General features: G+C 36.9%; 1 long non-coding RNA gene across 1 annotated transcript in view; it reads left to right on the top strand.

Annotated features, from left to right (window-relative positions):
• The window catches only part of LOC140334520 (uncharacterized), a 40,223-nt gene extending 25,446 nt beyond the window's left edge, over positions 1–14,777 (top strand). The window contains exons 3-4 of the long non-coding RNA XR_011921574.1: positions 9,319–9,479; positions 14,361–14,777. This is a non-coding gene — a long non-coding RNA (uncharacterized lncRNA). The remainder of the gene's footprint in view (positions 1–9,318; positions 9,480–14,360) is intronic.
• Positions 14,778–17,039: the final 2,262 nt, after the last annotated feature.

The raw sequence follows: 17,039 nt of genomic DNA, 5'->3' as shown, positions 1-17,039 counted from the left end.
AAAAAAATAATTATCAACTTATCAACCCCTTATACATACAAATGATGAGCTTAGCATCACTTAAACCGAATCTAGTAGAAATCAAAGAAATAAGCAATGCTTTTAGCAAAACATATTTTGTTATCTTAGCATGTAAAATGAATCTTTACCCAAACAAGTTTTTTATAGACTAGAGAAAGATTATATCATTGGGTTTTACTTTTATATGTTACTCTGGGGTTCAGCCTACTACAAATGGGTCAATTTTCACATCTCATCCTGAAATATGATGAAAGTGAATTTATCAGCAACTGATTTTTGGTCCTCGATTGGACATGTTGGCAAATATTAATGAATGGTACACAAGTTAAGTTATGTGTATGAACAGTTGGTCAAATAATATTGACGTTTCTGTTTTTTCTAATTATGAAAATCATTGGAAGAGTGGAATAACATATACATATATAGAGTATTTAAGACTTCTGGCCCATTGATTGCTGGTTGGAAAAATTGATCAAAACAATCAGTTGAGCATAAAATTGGCAACAGATTTGCTTATGTGTACTAGGCCTTTACTTTTTGTTCTGGAGACAACCTTTATTTAAACAAGAAGTAAGGGAATAACTGCAACAAGGAACCAGACAACAATAACAAGCTGAGTCTCTTACATTCTTTTACCTTACCACTTGACTCCCACATATAATAATATTAACAGTCAGGATACTTTCATTTCTGACTTATTATTTTTTACTACTTGTTTACTGTTGAGCATGCATGCGATCATGTACATCTGATTTCTGAGATTATTATTATTATACAGTATTTTTATAGAGCTGATATATTACACAGCGCTCTAAAAAGTCCATAGTCATTCCATTAGCTGTCCCTCAAAGGAGCTCACAATCTAATGTCCCTACCTCAGTCATATGTCTTTAATACAGTCTAAGGTCAATTTTGGGGGGAAGCCAATTAACCTAACTGCATGTTTTGCAATGTGGGAGGAAACCCACGCAAACACAAGGAGAACCTGCAAACACCTTGCAGATAGTGTCCAGGCCAAGATTCAAACCTGGGACCCAGCACTGCAAAGGCCAGAGGGCTAGTCACTGAGCCACTGTGACACAGATAAAACTGCTTTAGGACAGTTAAAATTTCAGGGCAGAAGCCTTGTTCATAGGTTCCTAAACCCCTGATCATTATGCAAAATGATCAAAACTCAGTGATCAGTCAGTTGAAGTCAGTCAGTTGAAAACCCAAAAGAGAGCTCTGAATTTGTTTGTATAGGTTTAAAATGATATTTAAAGTCAAACAGACTCATCACAGTACTGTTATACTGGTCTGGTAACCTAAGGGGTTGTTAATGTTGAGCCTGAAGTGATTACCCTAAAATATTAAAGTACAATGGTGGATTTACTTCTGCCTGTGTTGCTGTTGGAGAGATTCCTTTACTTTCTGTTTGATGGAAAAATGTGTTACTGGGACAGTAAGTTTGGAGAAAACTCTTTGCACTAGCAAACTATTGAAAAAGGAATAGTGATCTAAAGACAAGGTGGACACGAAAAATGACATTAGAGTCAATGGGTCTGATTTATTAAAGCTCTCCAAGGATGAAAGCATACACTTTAATCAGTGAAGATAGGTGATCCAGAAAAAATGGAATGGATCTGGTCCAGGATTCAAAACATTTGCTAACGAATAGCAAATGACTTTGAGCAAATCCTTTCCAGGTTTGCTGGATCACCCAGCTTCAGTGATGAAAGTATATCATCTCCAGCCTTAGAAAGCTTTACCAAATTTGCCCCAATGAGTGGGAAGAGATCAATAATGCACATTCATATTCTGTTTATGCTTAATTTCCTTTACTGAAATCTCAAGTCAGAATGACTTGTGCTCTTTTGCAGTTGATGGCGTGAGTGCTGATTCCTCTAAAGGGTTTGGAAAAACTCCTGAGATGACAGGTTTCTATGGAAGGAAGAAGGAGTCAATAAGCTTGCACAATGCTTTTCATGTAAGATGCGATTTTTCAGCACCTTGGTTACCAAGATCTAACAAACAGCTGGGACACAAGAGAGAATACTCTTATGTCACTGCTGGCACTCATTCTTTCAAACCTGCAAATAGTACATCCTCACTTTTGACCTCAAAGGTTAACTCTATGGAAAACTAATGTTTAGGTTGGCCCTGTGGGGCTTGTATCTCTTAGGGACTACACTGGTAAAATCCGGTTACCAGACCTTCTTGCTGTGTCTTTATACTTTATAAATTCTTGTTCCTGCTGTTGTGGCACTATACACAATACATTATAAATATATGACACTGAACCCCTATGAGTGGATGAATAGGTGGAGCTGCAAAGATCTTACAGGTAGAGTTTCTGAGAGTTATTTGATGTTTGTGTTTCAATCTGGCATTCAATTAAAAGTGAATTATCACAGAATTAAAATAAAACCAGGAATCTGAGAAGCAAGAGAAACTGCACTAATGTTTTCATTCGCTTTTTACTCTGTCTAACTGTTAAGAGTCTTGGGGAGTGTTTGGATCTATAAGGCTTTTGTGCCCATGTGATCTATGTCATAACTAACTTTTTAGCTGTTCATTGCCATCCCTGTACAGTTCTCTTGCAAATTACAATTTTGCAGTCCTTAGTGGTATAGTAAAAGCTATTGTAAACTTTTATTCTGCACTGTGTATCTATAACAGCTACAACCATAGTGTAGCACATTTTTATCAACTCTCAAAGCACCCTCCTCTGGTGGTTGGTTGTGGCCAGTGAACAGCAGGTATTATTCACTGTAGAAACAGACTTGGAACTCTAGGCAAGCCATTGCCACACCTTGACCCCCTGTTAGTCTACCTTCCCCTTTCACGCATTTTGGTGTTACTTGCCTGTAACATTTAGGAACAGGTCTAATTTCTGCATTTCAGAAGAGTGGGACCTAACAAAAATGCAACTTAGCTTAAATATAGTCATCATAAGGATGTATATTGGATAAACTGAAACAGGGATGTAAAGAACCAGGTAAAGCTAGGGCAAAAAACAAATAAATCTCCTAGCAGCTCCAGATGGTATAATGGCCTACTTTCTGGTACTGTTCACCACAGGCTCAACCATTTACCAATCCAGGTTAAATGAACCTCAGTGTTACCAAACATCCTGTGATCATGATAATGATGATAATGGCCCTACCCCCTGTCCTAGAGTCAGTAAACTTCCGTGGAGAATGGTGCTGTGTTATTACATGGCACCACCATTGCAGTGTTTAGGATCTGTTCTCCTTCAGAGGCAGAAAAGGGTGAGGAACAAGCCTGCCATCAGAGGGGGGACACGAGGGTTACTTCCTTAGTGGCCCCTAATCAAAATAGTTTGACTTTTGTAATGCTAGGATTATTAGACACGGGGAAGCGGCTCCAGAAAGGTTACCTAGTATGGTGCCCAGAAATTTCTGATGGTGGTCCTAGTGAGGAGGACCTGTGTATCACCAGACCGACACCTAGAATAAAGTGAAAAAGGAACTGTAATGATTTTTCATTATATACTGGGACCAAGGTTTGCTCCAGTGGGGTGAGAGACAAATGTTGGGGATCTGAATATGATAATATATGATTGGGATTTAGCCTTTTCCATATAATGGTCATTACTCAGCAAAAACACCTGACATCATTTGTAGTTTTAAACCAAGGCTTTAAGCCCATGTCTGATTAACAGGGTTGTCTGTTTTTTTAGTAGTTCTGTCAGAGTGTAAAGTGTTTGTACTGAGGTGGTACTTAGCAGTATCATTGCCTGGTCCCAGGAAGTGGTGGTCAGATAGTTTATTATCAGAAATGATTCCAACTCAGAGCTATTCTGACCTCTAACCAGAATTTAAACAATCCAAATTTTCATCTGACATTAGTGTACCTGTCTCTGTCCCTGGCTCAGCCATTCTGGCCACTGGACGATGATAGCTTTCAGTAGATTTGCTTAGCCCTACTATACTTGTCATTATTAAGTACTTTAGACTGTTGGACAAGTGCTGTCATTGACAATACTGCTCAAAAAGAAAATTATGAATTTCAACGTGGTCATTTCGAATCCAGCCAAATTGCATGGCCGATCGGACCGGATTCAATCCAAGTCTAAAAATTTGTGTTCGAAGTACTTGTAGTTACCGTAAAAAAATGTAGATTTTTGTCATTGTCTTAAAGAGAATCTGGATTTTTGCAGTTCCTTTTCTTTTTAAACTTATATATATCTTACTGAGCTATTAACTATGCATTGCTCATAAGCAATTTTATCTCCTTCCTTGTAATAACCATTTTTTCAAACTTGCCTACCCACCTTCTTCTGTCTTTTGAAAACCTCACTACTTCCCACCACTACATATCTCCCCTCCTATTGTGTGTTGCTTCCCCCATTTCCAGGGTTGTAAGCTCTTCGGGGACAGGTCCTCTTCTCCTGTGTGACTGTCTGTATTCATCTGTCATTTGCAACCCTTCCTTTAAAGTACAGTGCTGCGTAATATGTTGGCGCTATATAAATCTTGTTTATTAAAGAATATAATATTAACCAAATCTAAGACCTTCATTATTTTAAGACTGTCCTGGTGCAGAATCTACTTATCAGCTAGGTAATCAGGGCATCAGGTAATATTCTAGCACTGTGAGTGGCTTTATATCACCTACATACCATGCTACACCGCTGTGCTTTTATACCACATCCCTCAAATATGCCTAGATCTACAACACTGTTGCTCATAGCAATACTTCTTGTATGTTTCTGCTCCCTGCATACAGGCATTAATCTAAAACTTTCTAGTTGATACATTATAGAAATCTAGAAACCAATATGTTGCAATCAACTGTACAGTCATAGCTTTGTATCCACTTTACTCCACTACCAAAGGCCACATTTTGAATTGTTACTTCTGCAAGTTGCATATCTATTGCACATTTAAAGGTTTGGGGAGAACTGTATGTGGGGTGTGCTGTAACAGCTTGAATCTTCTAAAATGTCTGGTCATTACTGAGCACTACAGTTCAGCTGCACACTTTTTTTTTTGGTAAACACCTTTTCATTTTCTCCAAAATAATGAAAGGAAAGTTTTGTAATGCCTATAATCCATTCCATTCCATTCATAAACTGTCTGCTCATTAGGGGCTGGTTCAGACTTGCCATGGGATCAAGCAATCCCGTGCAGCTTCACCTAGCAGGTGGCATCAGGGTCTGCATTTATTTAACAATTAAGTCAACATGCAGTAACAGTGTGTAAACCCCCAACACTTCCATAGGAAATAAAAAGGTAAGGAGCAGATAGGTGCTGCTAACCAAGTGCACTTGTTGGGACCCTAAGAGAGCTGTGCATAAAATGCATGGCTGCAAACCTGAAGAAATGTTGGCAAAATTCCTCTTTATTTATGAGAGAGACAATAAGTCATATAGAAAACAATTATTTCAAGACATTTCTGCTAAAGGTAGTTCTGCAAGCTATTAACTAATGAGGTATACTTAGTTCTTTATACAGTAAATGGCTTCTCCTTTTTGGTTTCATTTCTGTAAAGTAATTAATGACATTGTGGATTCTGTTTGTTGTTTCACCCCTGAGGTTAAATTTAAATAATTCTAAAACCTTTGAAAAAATACTTTTTTTATGTCATTTTATGTTATTCATTTTATTTTTCGAAAAAGGTATTATGAGTTTTTTATATGAATAAAAAAGCCAAATTTAAACTTTTTGTTTAAATTAGCTATATACATAAGAAGAAAGTGTTCAAAGACTCCACACTCATCTCCTGCACATCCTGCCAGCTGCCATACCCTCTGTACTTCTCTCCTGCACATACTGCCCACAGAGACTTACATACAGACTTACTTACATACACAGAGACAGATGTCTTTAGCAGTGTTTAATATTTCCACAACGTTTCCATTTCTTTTTTTCTCCATGGGGACCGGAGTATAGTCCTATTCATACTTCCTATGGAGCTGTGCAGGAACAGATCAATTCTAACAGTGATCTGTCACCTAGCGCTAGATCACTGTAACAGTTTTCTGCTGCTGCAATTGCTTTGCCTTCACCTGCATACTTAGAAAAAATGTCATGACAACATATCAATTCAAATTTAGAGACCATTCATAAGCATTATGGTTGGAGTGAACTGCTACAAGTGGTCCTACATGCTTTGCAAAAGGATACGCAGCTTAGGAGCTCATTGTTTCAGCTTTTGGGCTGTTGGTTGGATGCCAGCTATCGCTGACAGTCAGTGGTTCTAATCCACTATCAATCCAGGACTTGCAGCAGTGGTTGATTAAAGACACCTAGAACTTAATAACACTGGTTAGTTTCAATCACTATTTTATTACTCAATTAGGTTGTATGAGTACTTTAAACTGCAGAGATGTGGATTATGTAACCATTTTCATAAGAACTCATAGTAGTCTCTACAGAAAACTCACCGAGGAATAGTGTATCACTGAGAAAAAGTGTATTAGTCACTACACAATCCAAGTTACTGTTCTCGTCTTGTAATTGACTTCTGCTTTTTTTAGGCTTCACACCTCCTAAACTGGAATGACTTCTCACAACAAGCAGTCTTCACGTATCTCACCCTTTACAAAAATAACTACTGGTGTTAGCTTACTAAATTGGCTGCATAGTGAAAACAACTTCCAACAGTTAAAGGGAAACTGTAACAGATTTACTTTTTTTTATTCACCATTGTAACACGGCTTTTCAAACTCAGAGCTCAATTAAATATTTTTCTGGTAATATTTTATAAATTGTTATAGCGTTTCTACAGTTCTTGTCTGTATGTCAGACAGTTAAAATCAGTGTAAATGTTGAAAAAGGTTGCCTTTCTATGGACGCTAAAATTGGTATATTCTGAACTAGAAGTAATGAGCTTTAATAAACCAACCACTGACCTGTCTAGATGCATGTACTGTGAATGAATTCACCTCAAATTTTACACGAAAAGCAGTACACTGCCTGTACTCACTCAAATATTTTATTGGGCCACCTTCAGCTTTGATTATGGCAGGCATTCATTTTGTTTTGATAAGCTTGTGCAATATCATAACATTTTTTTCAGTCAGAGTCACACTCATTTTTTGCCAAATCTTGTATTATTGATGGGAGAGGCCGACTGCATTGTAAAGTCCTATTCATCATATCCAAAAGATTCTCAATGTGATTAGGGCTGGTGGAAAAATGATGGTTTATGCTCCCTATACCATTCTTTCACAATCTGTACCTGATGCATTCTGGTATTGTCTTCTTAGAATATGCCTGTGCTATCAGAAAAAAGCTTCATTTTTAGGCACATTTTGTTGTTAAAGTTAAAATAAGGGTAGAGGAATGAGGATAGATTCACACTAGATACAAAAACGAAAGATTGTATCCAGCAACAAAAATATAGCATGTGTGTGGCCCTTCCTGTAGGTAATCTCCTAGTGCATTCCTATTGGTTTCTTTGCAACAAATTAATATATAGATTCATCTCAGAAGATAACCAAATCGGCCAATAGATAAAAATATCGGTGTGTGTTTAATTTTGCTGAAAAGTATCCCTCTTTGTCTTCACAAGTTTGGAGGTCTGGAAAACAGAAATTCATGAAGTGGAAATTTGATTACTAGAGTTAAGGATTCGCCTAAAATGGGTGCAATAGGTGAATGTAAAGGCATAGGAAATAAACACATAGAAGTGCATAGCCCATATATCTGCTGGAGGCAGCACAACATGTCTGCACCATGAAAAGCATAATGGCTCCAAGGCATTAAATAAAACTTACCTTGAGAGCAAATTTAATACATTGCCCGACTTTAGCACTTGCAATACATTTTTGAATGAGATTAGCAGTTCTCTAACTAATTATACTCGCTGCTCTCCAAGAATAACAAGTTTTTCATTTATTTATTTTTGTGCCTAAACATATTTCATATTGCAGCCTATGATTAGATTTTGTGTGAAAGCAGAACTGAATTAAATTATTTTGTAAAAAATGAATAAAATGTGTTATTGAGCCACATGGTTTTTCCTACATCCTTAGGGTGGCTGGTGGTTTTAAATCTTGGTCACATCATTTTTAAAAGAAAAGATTATGTAAACAAGGGATAATTGTCCAGGGCTAAAGGTGATCTTTTGGTTTCAGTGGTTAAAACCACACACCTGAAACAACTGTGTAGATAACTGCAACAACATGGTGAACACCTGCATACTCATTTTGGGTCAGTCATTCAGCAGGAATAAAAGGCAGAGGATCAGAACACCAAAGCATAAGAATTCTTTAAAAAGATTCCTCCTGAGTTCTGCTCTTCTTGGTCCTTAATGCTAGCTGTCTGAATGCTAATTTCAATATTATCTAATGCAACCTATTCAGTGTTATCACACTTGCCTGGACAAAAAGAATTACTGCACTTGGTGGTGCTGATATGCAAGTGTCAGCTGGTGCCATTCACAGAATTACCAAACTGAAAAGAAATACATATTTTTCTATTTGATGCTGAAGGAAAGCCTAACTCATGAAGGGTTCACAAAGGTTAAAGTAAAGACATTTTATCATATTCAAGCTGTCTTCTTGCTAATAGCCAAAACTGAGATTAACAAAGAAATACAAAATAGATGTTTCATGCTTTCTGTCAGTTAGAATGCCATAGCTAACTCATACTGTACTTATATAATACAGTGTATAAATAGGTACACCCTAAAAAGGCATATTTATTATTTCTCAAAGGGGCAAAATATCTATAGTAAAGTTTGAACTGTGGATTAAATGGGTGTAGCCAAGGTTCAATGATTTACAATAGGGATGGAATAGTCAAAGTAAATGAAAGCCTATTTAGTGTATATGCTGCATACACATGCCAACAAAAACTAAAGTGCATGTGAAAATAACACAGCCCAGTGCATCTACAGGGTGCTGTATCCAAAAGTAAAACTAATGTACATCACAATGTGAATAGGGCAGGGGTATGGAGTATGTAATAAACAAGGTTCAGGGGTCAGGAGTGTGTAATGTTCAGAGCACATGGGGTCAGGAAAAAAAAAAGTAACAACCCAGCAAAAAAAAAAAGAAAATTCAGAGGTCAAGGATAAGCAATATATATTATACATTGGTCAGAAATAAAATGAAAAACACCACCCATGATTCATTCTACCAACCCTATTCATAGCACAGAAATACCCGCTTTAAACTATTGCAGCAGTACTCACTCACCCAAACACAACTTTTGACACCCACATGTACTATACACAAAAATATATGCCCATATTCCTATAAACACTCTCATTAACACACACACACTCACATTGGCCATTACTTTTCCCTTCTGCTAACCTCCATCTCCTCTTTTCTTTTGTCAGATCAGACCTGCACCTTCTACTCATTAGCCTCTTGTAGTCTACAACAAAGTACAGCAAATAAAAGGAGAATTTGGAAACCAAGATGAATTGTTTGATGCACAAGGTTGTGGCCTGCGGGCTGTTTGTTGTGCTAGCCAAGTCTATCTACAGCACAAAAGCAGGTAAAGTTTTTACATTTGCTAATATTGCAATGCATGTAGCTGACCTAAAGGGAATTCATTTACTGCCTCTGAAAAACAAGTTCCTCCTAAAATGTCCACTTTTATGATCCTTATCGGATTTTATTCTTCCCTAATTTTGTTTCTACTGACTTTACCTCTTTAAGGATTACAGCAGAGCAACATCTTGTAATATTAGTCATACCACAAAGGAATACCAGTTATATAATTGGTTTAAATTCTTTTGTTCCAATGGGATTAGTGTCTTACGCATCAGAAGTGACTGCATACCAGAGCGGTCAATAACTCTAGCTCCAATCATATATTTGTGACATTGTTTTGGGACACGCTTAATTTGTTTTTCAATTGAATTTTTTGCAGCTTATGTTTTTCAGCACTTAGATTTCTGTCTCTTTCAGTAATGTTTTCTCATGCTTTAAGAGGTTTTGGTTTGTTCACAAGATGTATGCAGAAATGGATTTGTAGCAAAATCTATATGCGCTTTGCAAACCTGGAATGCTTCTTGAGTATAGGCTGATAGCAAAGAAACCAGGGCAGAATCAGAAGCCAAACAAACATATTTTACATGCAAATCACTATATCCCTTTTTGAAGATCTCTATGTTTTGAGGGTAATATTAATCTGATCCCAGCTTGTTGAAAATCAAGCATACTACAGCGTAACATAGCTGTTTAAAGTCCAAGTTCTCTTTTTTTTTCTATACATGTAAAATGTACTATGACATTGAATACATTGCTTATGTAAACCAGATTGAACCACTGTTACTGACAAAGTTGCTTAACAGAATGACCCCCTTACCTTTACCAGGGCCAGGTTTAGTCAATGGAACCTCAAGATAAAAGAAGTGGTGGCCTCAAGTATATAGCATTCTAACTACCGTATTTTTCGGCGTATAAGACGCTCCCAGGAGGAGAGGAGAGAAGACGAGAAGCACGCAGGATCGCGGGATCGCGGTATCGGGTAAGTATGTTACCGGTTTTAATTATTTTTTAAACCTGCATTCGCCGTATAGGACGCACCCACTTTTCCCCCCCAGTATTGGGGGAGAAAAAGTGCGTCTTATACGCCGAAAAATACGGTAACTGCAGCTCTCTCATTTTGTCAACTCAACTTTGCTGGAAAAAAGGTGATGGCCCTGGACGATTGCCCACTTTAATCTAAAACAAGCTCTTCCCCTTAGTTAAAAATTGCATGTAAATGTACTTACTTACTGCCATTCATGGAAATTTTCTGGACCCTGAAATTGTTGGGGGGCCAAATAGTGATGCATTACATGCTGTGTCAAAATAGAGAAAATGGTTTAATAGTAGCATACATAGAGCATGAAGGCTGAACATGTAGCTAACAATTCTGTTCTGTGATAGTTATTGTCTTGCAGAAAATGTATTTATATATTTTTTTTTTTTTAATGCACTACTTATTTGATACCTCAATTATTTAACAGCATTTTCAACACAATTCAGTCTTGTGAATTTATTTTCCAGCAGAAAAATTAATGCTTAGGGCAAAAAGAGAGGAAAGCAGAACTAAAACGATTTTCCAAAAAATGTTATCAAGCAGGTCCTTTATTGCAGAACGAACAGATTATGTCCCTTCTGCAATAAAATAACTTTACCTGCCTAATTGCACTCACCTGTCTGCATTCCATCATGGACACTGCCATGTTCTTTCTACTCTGTTTCCTTGTTCTGCTATTTGGTCATCCTGATTGGCTAGACCAGGATCACGTATGTGCAGATCAGCATTTTAGAATAAGAAGGACACGATTAGGCAGGTAAATGTGATTTATTGCAGAAAGGTCCCAATTGCAATAATGAACTTGCCTGGTCCTCTAATTGTTTGGGGAATGACATAGTTAGTTAGGTTGAAAAAAGGTCCATCAAGTTCAACCACTAGGGAAATAAACATATTCCAGATAAAAAGCCTATAGAAATAGTTGATCCAGAGGAAGGTAAAAAAACACATATAAAGCCTGGTGTTAATTGGCTCCATCAAGGGAAAAAAGTTCCTTCTTGGTCCCGCGAGGCAATCACATATTCCCTGGATCTCTGTTGTCTTTACTTTAAAGCTTTAACTCTCAGTTATATTCTGTGCTTCTAGAACAGAATCTAGCTTTTTCTTAATGCAATCTCTATTACTTTCTGAACCTACTTCCTGAAGGAGCCTATTCCACATTTTCATAGAACTTACAGTGAAGAATCCCTTCCTTATCCAGATATTACATTTTTTTAATTTTATTATATTTAGTGGGAATTATAGTCCCACTTTAACCTGGGCGGATTTGGGCTAACACTGCACCATAAGTGCTTAAAGAGGAAAAAGTATTATTTTGAAAAAGTTTTTTGTGTTTTACTTGTAAGAAATCGTTTACCTGTAGCAGCCTCAGTCCATCAGCTGCTAATTTATAGTGCCCTCTGTTTTTAGGCAGCTGGGACCAGATTGGTTAAAAAATTACAACTAAAATAAGTAAAGCTTGGTAAAAACCTACCAGTGGCAGAGTAGTTTATTATCATAATTTGCATACTAGTTTTAAAGCTGCTTTTTATTGGACTGCAGTATACTGCCTTATAAGTTTGAAAAAATGCATCTCATTTCAGGGCTGTCTGACATTTAGTTTTTTTCTGAAGATAATTGAAACACCAAGCTCCTTTTTATAATATGATGATAGGGAAATAAACATGTGGTGCTTTGGTACACATTAGTAACAGCACAGCAATGTGTCAGCTTGCTATATACAAACAGGAGTCCCAACTATTGTTTAGCCAAATGAATGCTGCACACCCCAAATATAACATAAGCCCTAGCAATACAAAATCAAATGTAGGTTGCAACGTTTGTTAATTGCAAATTGCAAGTATTTGCCACAAACCCACGATAGCAATTCAGAACCCTTAAGTCTCTTTCTTTTAAAAAAAAAAGTGAGTTGGTCCATGCAATCTGGGAACAGATAGATGTGCATTCCAGACATAAATCCTTACACTCTATCAAAGGCACCATCTGGCATGACACCTGCAGCTAGTCAGCACCTCAGTTACATATTGGGCCAGCTGTGGCCAGTGCTACATTCTATTATTAGTTCATGGGGTCCTGATCTTCCAAGCCTGTCAGTGTCAGCACTGTAGCCCATTTATTTAATGACCCTCAGGTTCAGGCACTGCCAATGACTGATTGCTTGTATGGAGTCCAGTCACATACCTTTTGTTTAACTCCAGCTAGGTGAGCCTTTTCAGCCATTGCACGATTCCAGGTCTATTCAGGCACATACACTAATTGCATTGAGAATACATTTAATAATGTATTATTTATTATAGATCTGCAATAATTTGTATCTTTAATATCTTCCTGAAAATCAGCTCTCATATATGCAGGCAAGGACTTCACAGTGACATATACAATATGTAATGTGCGTTTTTTTGAATTACACTATTGATTTAACAAATTCCTTTTTGATGGCGGTGTATATTTTTCACACCTAAGAAATGGATTTTTCATTAAGGTGTTGGTAATATTTCAAATTTTTGCAGTTTTAAGTCCTATGTCAATAATCTCCGTACATTTTATTTTCATTGCTCTTTATGAGCTGGAAAGGTTTGCTCTATTGAAGTTATTTTAGCAATAATTCATCCCTTTCCATGTCTTTATGTGCATTGTGTGTCACAATTATACAATGTGCAGTATATATATTAGTGTTGCAATTTAAATCTGCCGCATACTGTGGTTGCCTTACAGTTTCACAAAAACTAACAACTCCCTTTTTAAGAAACAAATACTTTTGTGCAAAACTTACTAAAACCTTCTCAGTAGCTTATATATTCTTTGGTTCAGTTATCTGAAGTGCCAGACTGTATTATTATTGTGTACTGGACTGAAGAGGATCTGGTGGTTAGGTAGCCCTGCATCACTTTTGAATGTTAAACCTCCCTTAAAGCTAGTAATGTCAATTGCTTTTACAAGCCACTGTTGATTTGTTTCATTAGGCAAGTGATAAAATGGTTAACTTTAAAACATATTCAACAAGGCTATAGTTGTGTGGATGGAGGTTGCAGGCGAACTTAACCAGGGATTGGTATCTAGGTGATTACCCAAGTCTACATAGGACGTGGAGAGCCCTGGGGCTGCAGTGGTTTCTGGGGTGCATAATACTTCTCTTCTTTAGGAATAAAGTATGGCACTTGGCATTAAGTGGCGCTTGGACTTTATTGGAGTATTGCTTGGTTTCATAATTGATGTGTTTTTACAGGTCTTCGAGGGCACACAAACAGCATTGGGCTGTGTTAGGCACTGTTGCCGATAAAAAAATGAATCTTTCTTATGTCCTTTAAATTCAGTTCACACCAATATGCAATGTGTTGTGTGTTGAAACAGATACAGTATAAGACATGGCAAACTTTTCACAGCACTTTTTGACACACTATGGCACATTGTGACATGCTGCTTCACATTGAGGTAATTAGCAGGGAGACAGGGATTTTGAAAGGAACAATAATCCACAAGAGTCCAGGATCACAAGAAATTGATTTAATGATACTGGCTAATAGACTAGGAAGATTTAGTGCTAAAAAAAGTAGGGGCAGGGACACATTTCTATAATAAAAAATGCTGCAAACACCACTTTTTCAATTCCATCCTTTTTAAGATTTTATCAGATCTAGGATATTTACCTATGAAAAGCTATCATTTATTGGCCTCTTATTTTTGACTGGGGTTCTGCTTCAATAATCCTTTAATTTAATACAACCTACTTCTTAGTTTTCATTTATTTTTTCTTCAGAGAAAGAACGTGGAGATTTAAACCAATCTTTGATAAACCTGATAAAAGGATTTTAATTTTGATTTTCTGATATGAGTGATTCTATTATCTAGGTCGCTATCTATGAGCTTTGAGAGGCTGGATTACCATAGCAATGGATGTCCGACAACACTAACAGCAGCTCATATCCATCTTTGCTCTAATGATAATTGATCTGCAAAGCATTTCTTCCAGACCCTGAACTCAACTCAAAAGGTGGGAAAAATTGGATATAGTGACACAAAAGGTATTTTAGACATGGACAAAAATCTTATTAGATTTTGACACCTTACAGATCAGATAAATTGAATCTAGCTGTGAAAATCAAGAAGTGAAAAATCTGTTTAAAATCTCCTTTACTGGAAGACAAGTGTGAATCAACAGCTGGTATTACTATAAATGTATATCATGTTTCTAAGCAAAGCCTGTGTGCAAGGAGTCTGAGCATTTACATATTACATACATAACAATAAAAACTGCAAATTACTATATTTACTTTGTTTGCTAATTATATTGGTGGTCACCAGCTCCACCAACTACCATTTTCCTTTCCTTGTAAGACAGAGTACACAATAACGAGAAAGAAAGTCCAGGCAATGTTCCTTCGGCAATAAAACGTACTTACCTGCCTGATCGCTTTCTTCATCTGTCAAATATTGCTGAGCTGGGACTTCTGGCTTCCCCTGGGCCTGAATGAACATTTGTGCACCTACGTGGAAGTTACGTTATCTCAGCCCGGCCAATCAAGATAGAGGGAAGAGAAGAAAGATGGAGATGATGGGAGATGTGCAGGGTAATTACACATTTGCAATCAGGTAGATAAGATTATTTTATTGCAGAAGGGGCATCTCTCGCCCATTATGCAGTTAAGGACCTCCTTAATATCAATTTTTTAGGAAAAGTTTGAAAACAAAGCTGTCATCCAGTGGTCAGATATACTGAGCAGCAGAGAACCACAACTATTATATATTATAAATCCATACAGGAAACATACCATGTCTGTCATTGCCCATTGATTGAATTAGCTGAGCCCTACAACTTTATTCAGATTGGAAACTCTTTCAATTGGATTGCCTCAAATTCTGAGAAATCGGCTTCGATCGGAATTACCTGAGCACCTACATTGTTAACCAGCATGTTGAATATATATTCCCTAACCCCTGTTGTTACTAAGGCCCTCCAATAGAAAATAAACTTATTATTTAATAACAGTGGTACACTTTATTATTTATTACCCTTTCCTTTTTGCCAGAAAAGAAAACCTGACTAATAATAGAAAAAAAAAAAAAATCAATCTAGTGGAACTGTCAAAAAAAAAGACATTTATCTTTACAGATGGAAAAACCTTGATCCCTCTGCAATATTGGTTTTATCGGTACTGCGCTGTCCCTTCTTCCTAATTTTTTTGGCGCTGCCTGGACACCAGATTAGCCACCCTTTTATATAATGTAAGAACATGATGATAGGTCCACTTTATTTTCATTTATAAATAGACAGACTATCATATATTTATTACCTGTTTTCTCATGTATATCTACTCCAGTATAAAATATCTTTTTCATCTACATTCACATCTGATCTCTTCCTAAAATCCCCCAAACCATTAGTTGATTGAAACTATACATATATTCCCACATACGCACAGGTTGCAGAATGTTGGAGTTTAAATAAGAGACCTTAGTCAGCACTTTCAAATCAAAGGCATGTCATACTGTGATTGCTCAGTTCTTATCTAACATGCAAGCATAGCAAAATAGCTTTCACTGTGAAATTTTACTAGAGGTAATAGGGGCAAACAGCAGGAACGCACATCTTGAACTGAGCCTTAACTGCAGTATTCCAAAGCAACACTGTCACCTAGTCAATGAAAGAGAAAGCCCACAACACCTATATACTCATCTTACCTGCACTTATCTGAAGCCGGTGATGAAACCAACGGGCAGCTTGAGGTAACCTCACCTCTAGTCAAGTAACAGTGCTTTGGCCTAGTGTTCACCTGTGTGACATACCTACATAATATTCAGAGAGAGAGCAGGTAATATGGCAAAGGGGGTGGAGGGTGCCCTTGCAAAGACATTGTCACATTGCCCTGCATGGGCAAGGTACCAATGTCTCTTTAATGTAAACCTGTTGTACAAGAAGTCCAGAACTACTATTGGTGACCCAATTTCAAAATTGCTAGTTGTCTGGTGGTTATGCTGACCCTTTACCTGCTATTTTCTATCAAATGTTCTGAATCCTAGACCGGATCTATTTCAGGTTTGCTGGATTACCAGGTTCACTGATGAAAGTGTATACCCTCCAGCCTTGGAGAGCTTTAATAAATGAGGATCAATGTATTGACTCCAGAGGGTTAGCATGACAGTAGGACAACTAAACATAGCATTAGACATATGCTGATGTAAACCTCATTTTTATCTTATGACCAGTTTATTTGGAGACATATTTTACATTTTACATATTTTTGTTTTTTTGAATTGAAAACATCAGTGTACATATTTAGAAGCCTGATAGAATACTACAAGATTTCACAGAAATAAATCTAATAAATTGTTGCTGATTGATTCAGCAGAAGTAGATGGAATGCACAGAGCCACAAAGTATAATTACTTTCCCAGAGGTGGTATAATTTAGGAAACATTTTTTTAAAAATACCAGATATGACAAATGTAACATAGAGACAATAAAATTAATTTTCTATCAGAAGATATTGTAGTTACATTTTAAAAAGACATAAAAAGCAGATTCTTCAT

The sequence above is a fragment of the Pyxicephalus adspersus genome, chromosome 7 (assembly GCF_032062135.1).
Source record: "Pyxicephalus adspersus chromosome 7, UCB_Pads_2.0, whole genome shotgun sequence".
Taxonomy (NCBI): Eukaryota; Metazoa; Chordata; class Amphibia; order Anura; family Pyxicephalidae; genus Pyxicephalus; species Pyxicephalus adspersus.
This window is presented reverse-complemented; position numbering and strand designations above follow the sequence as displayed.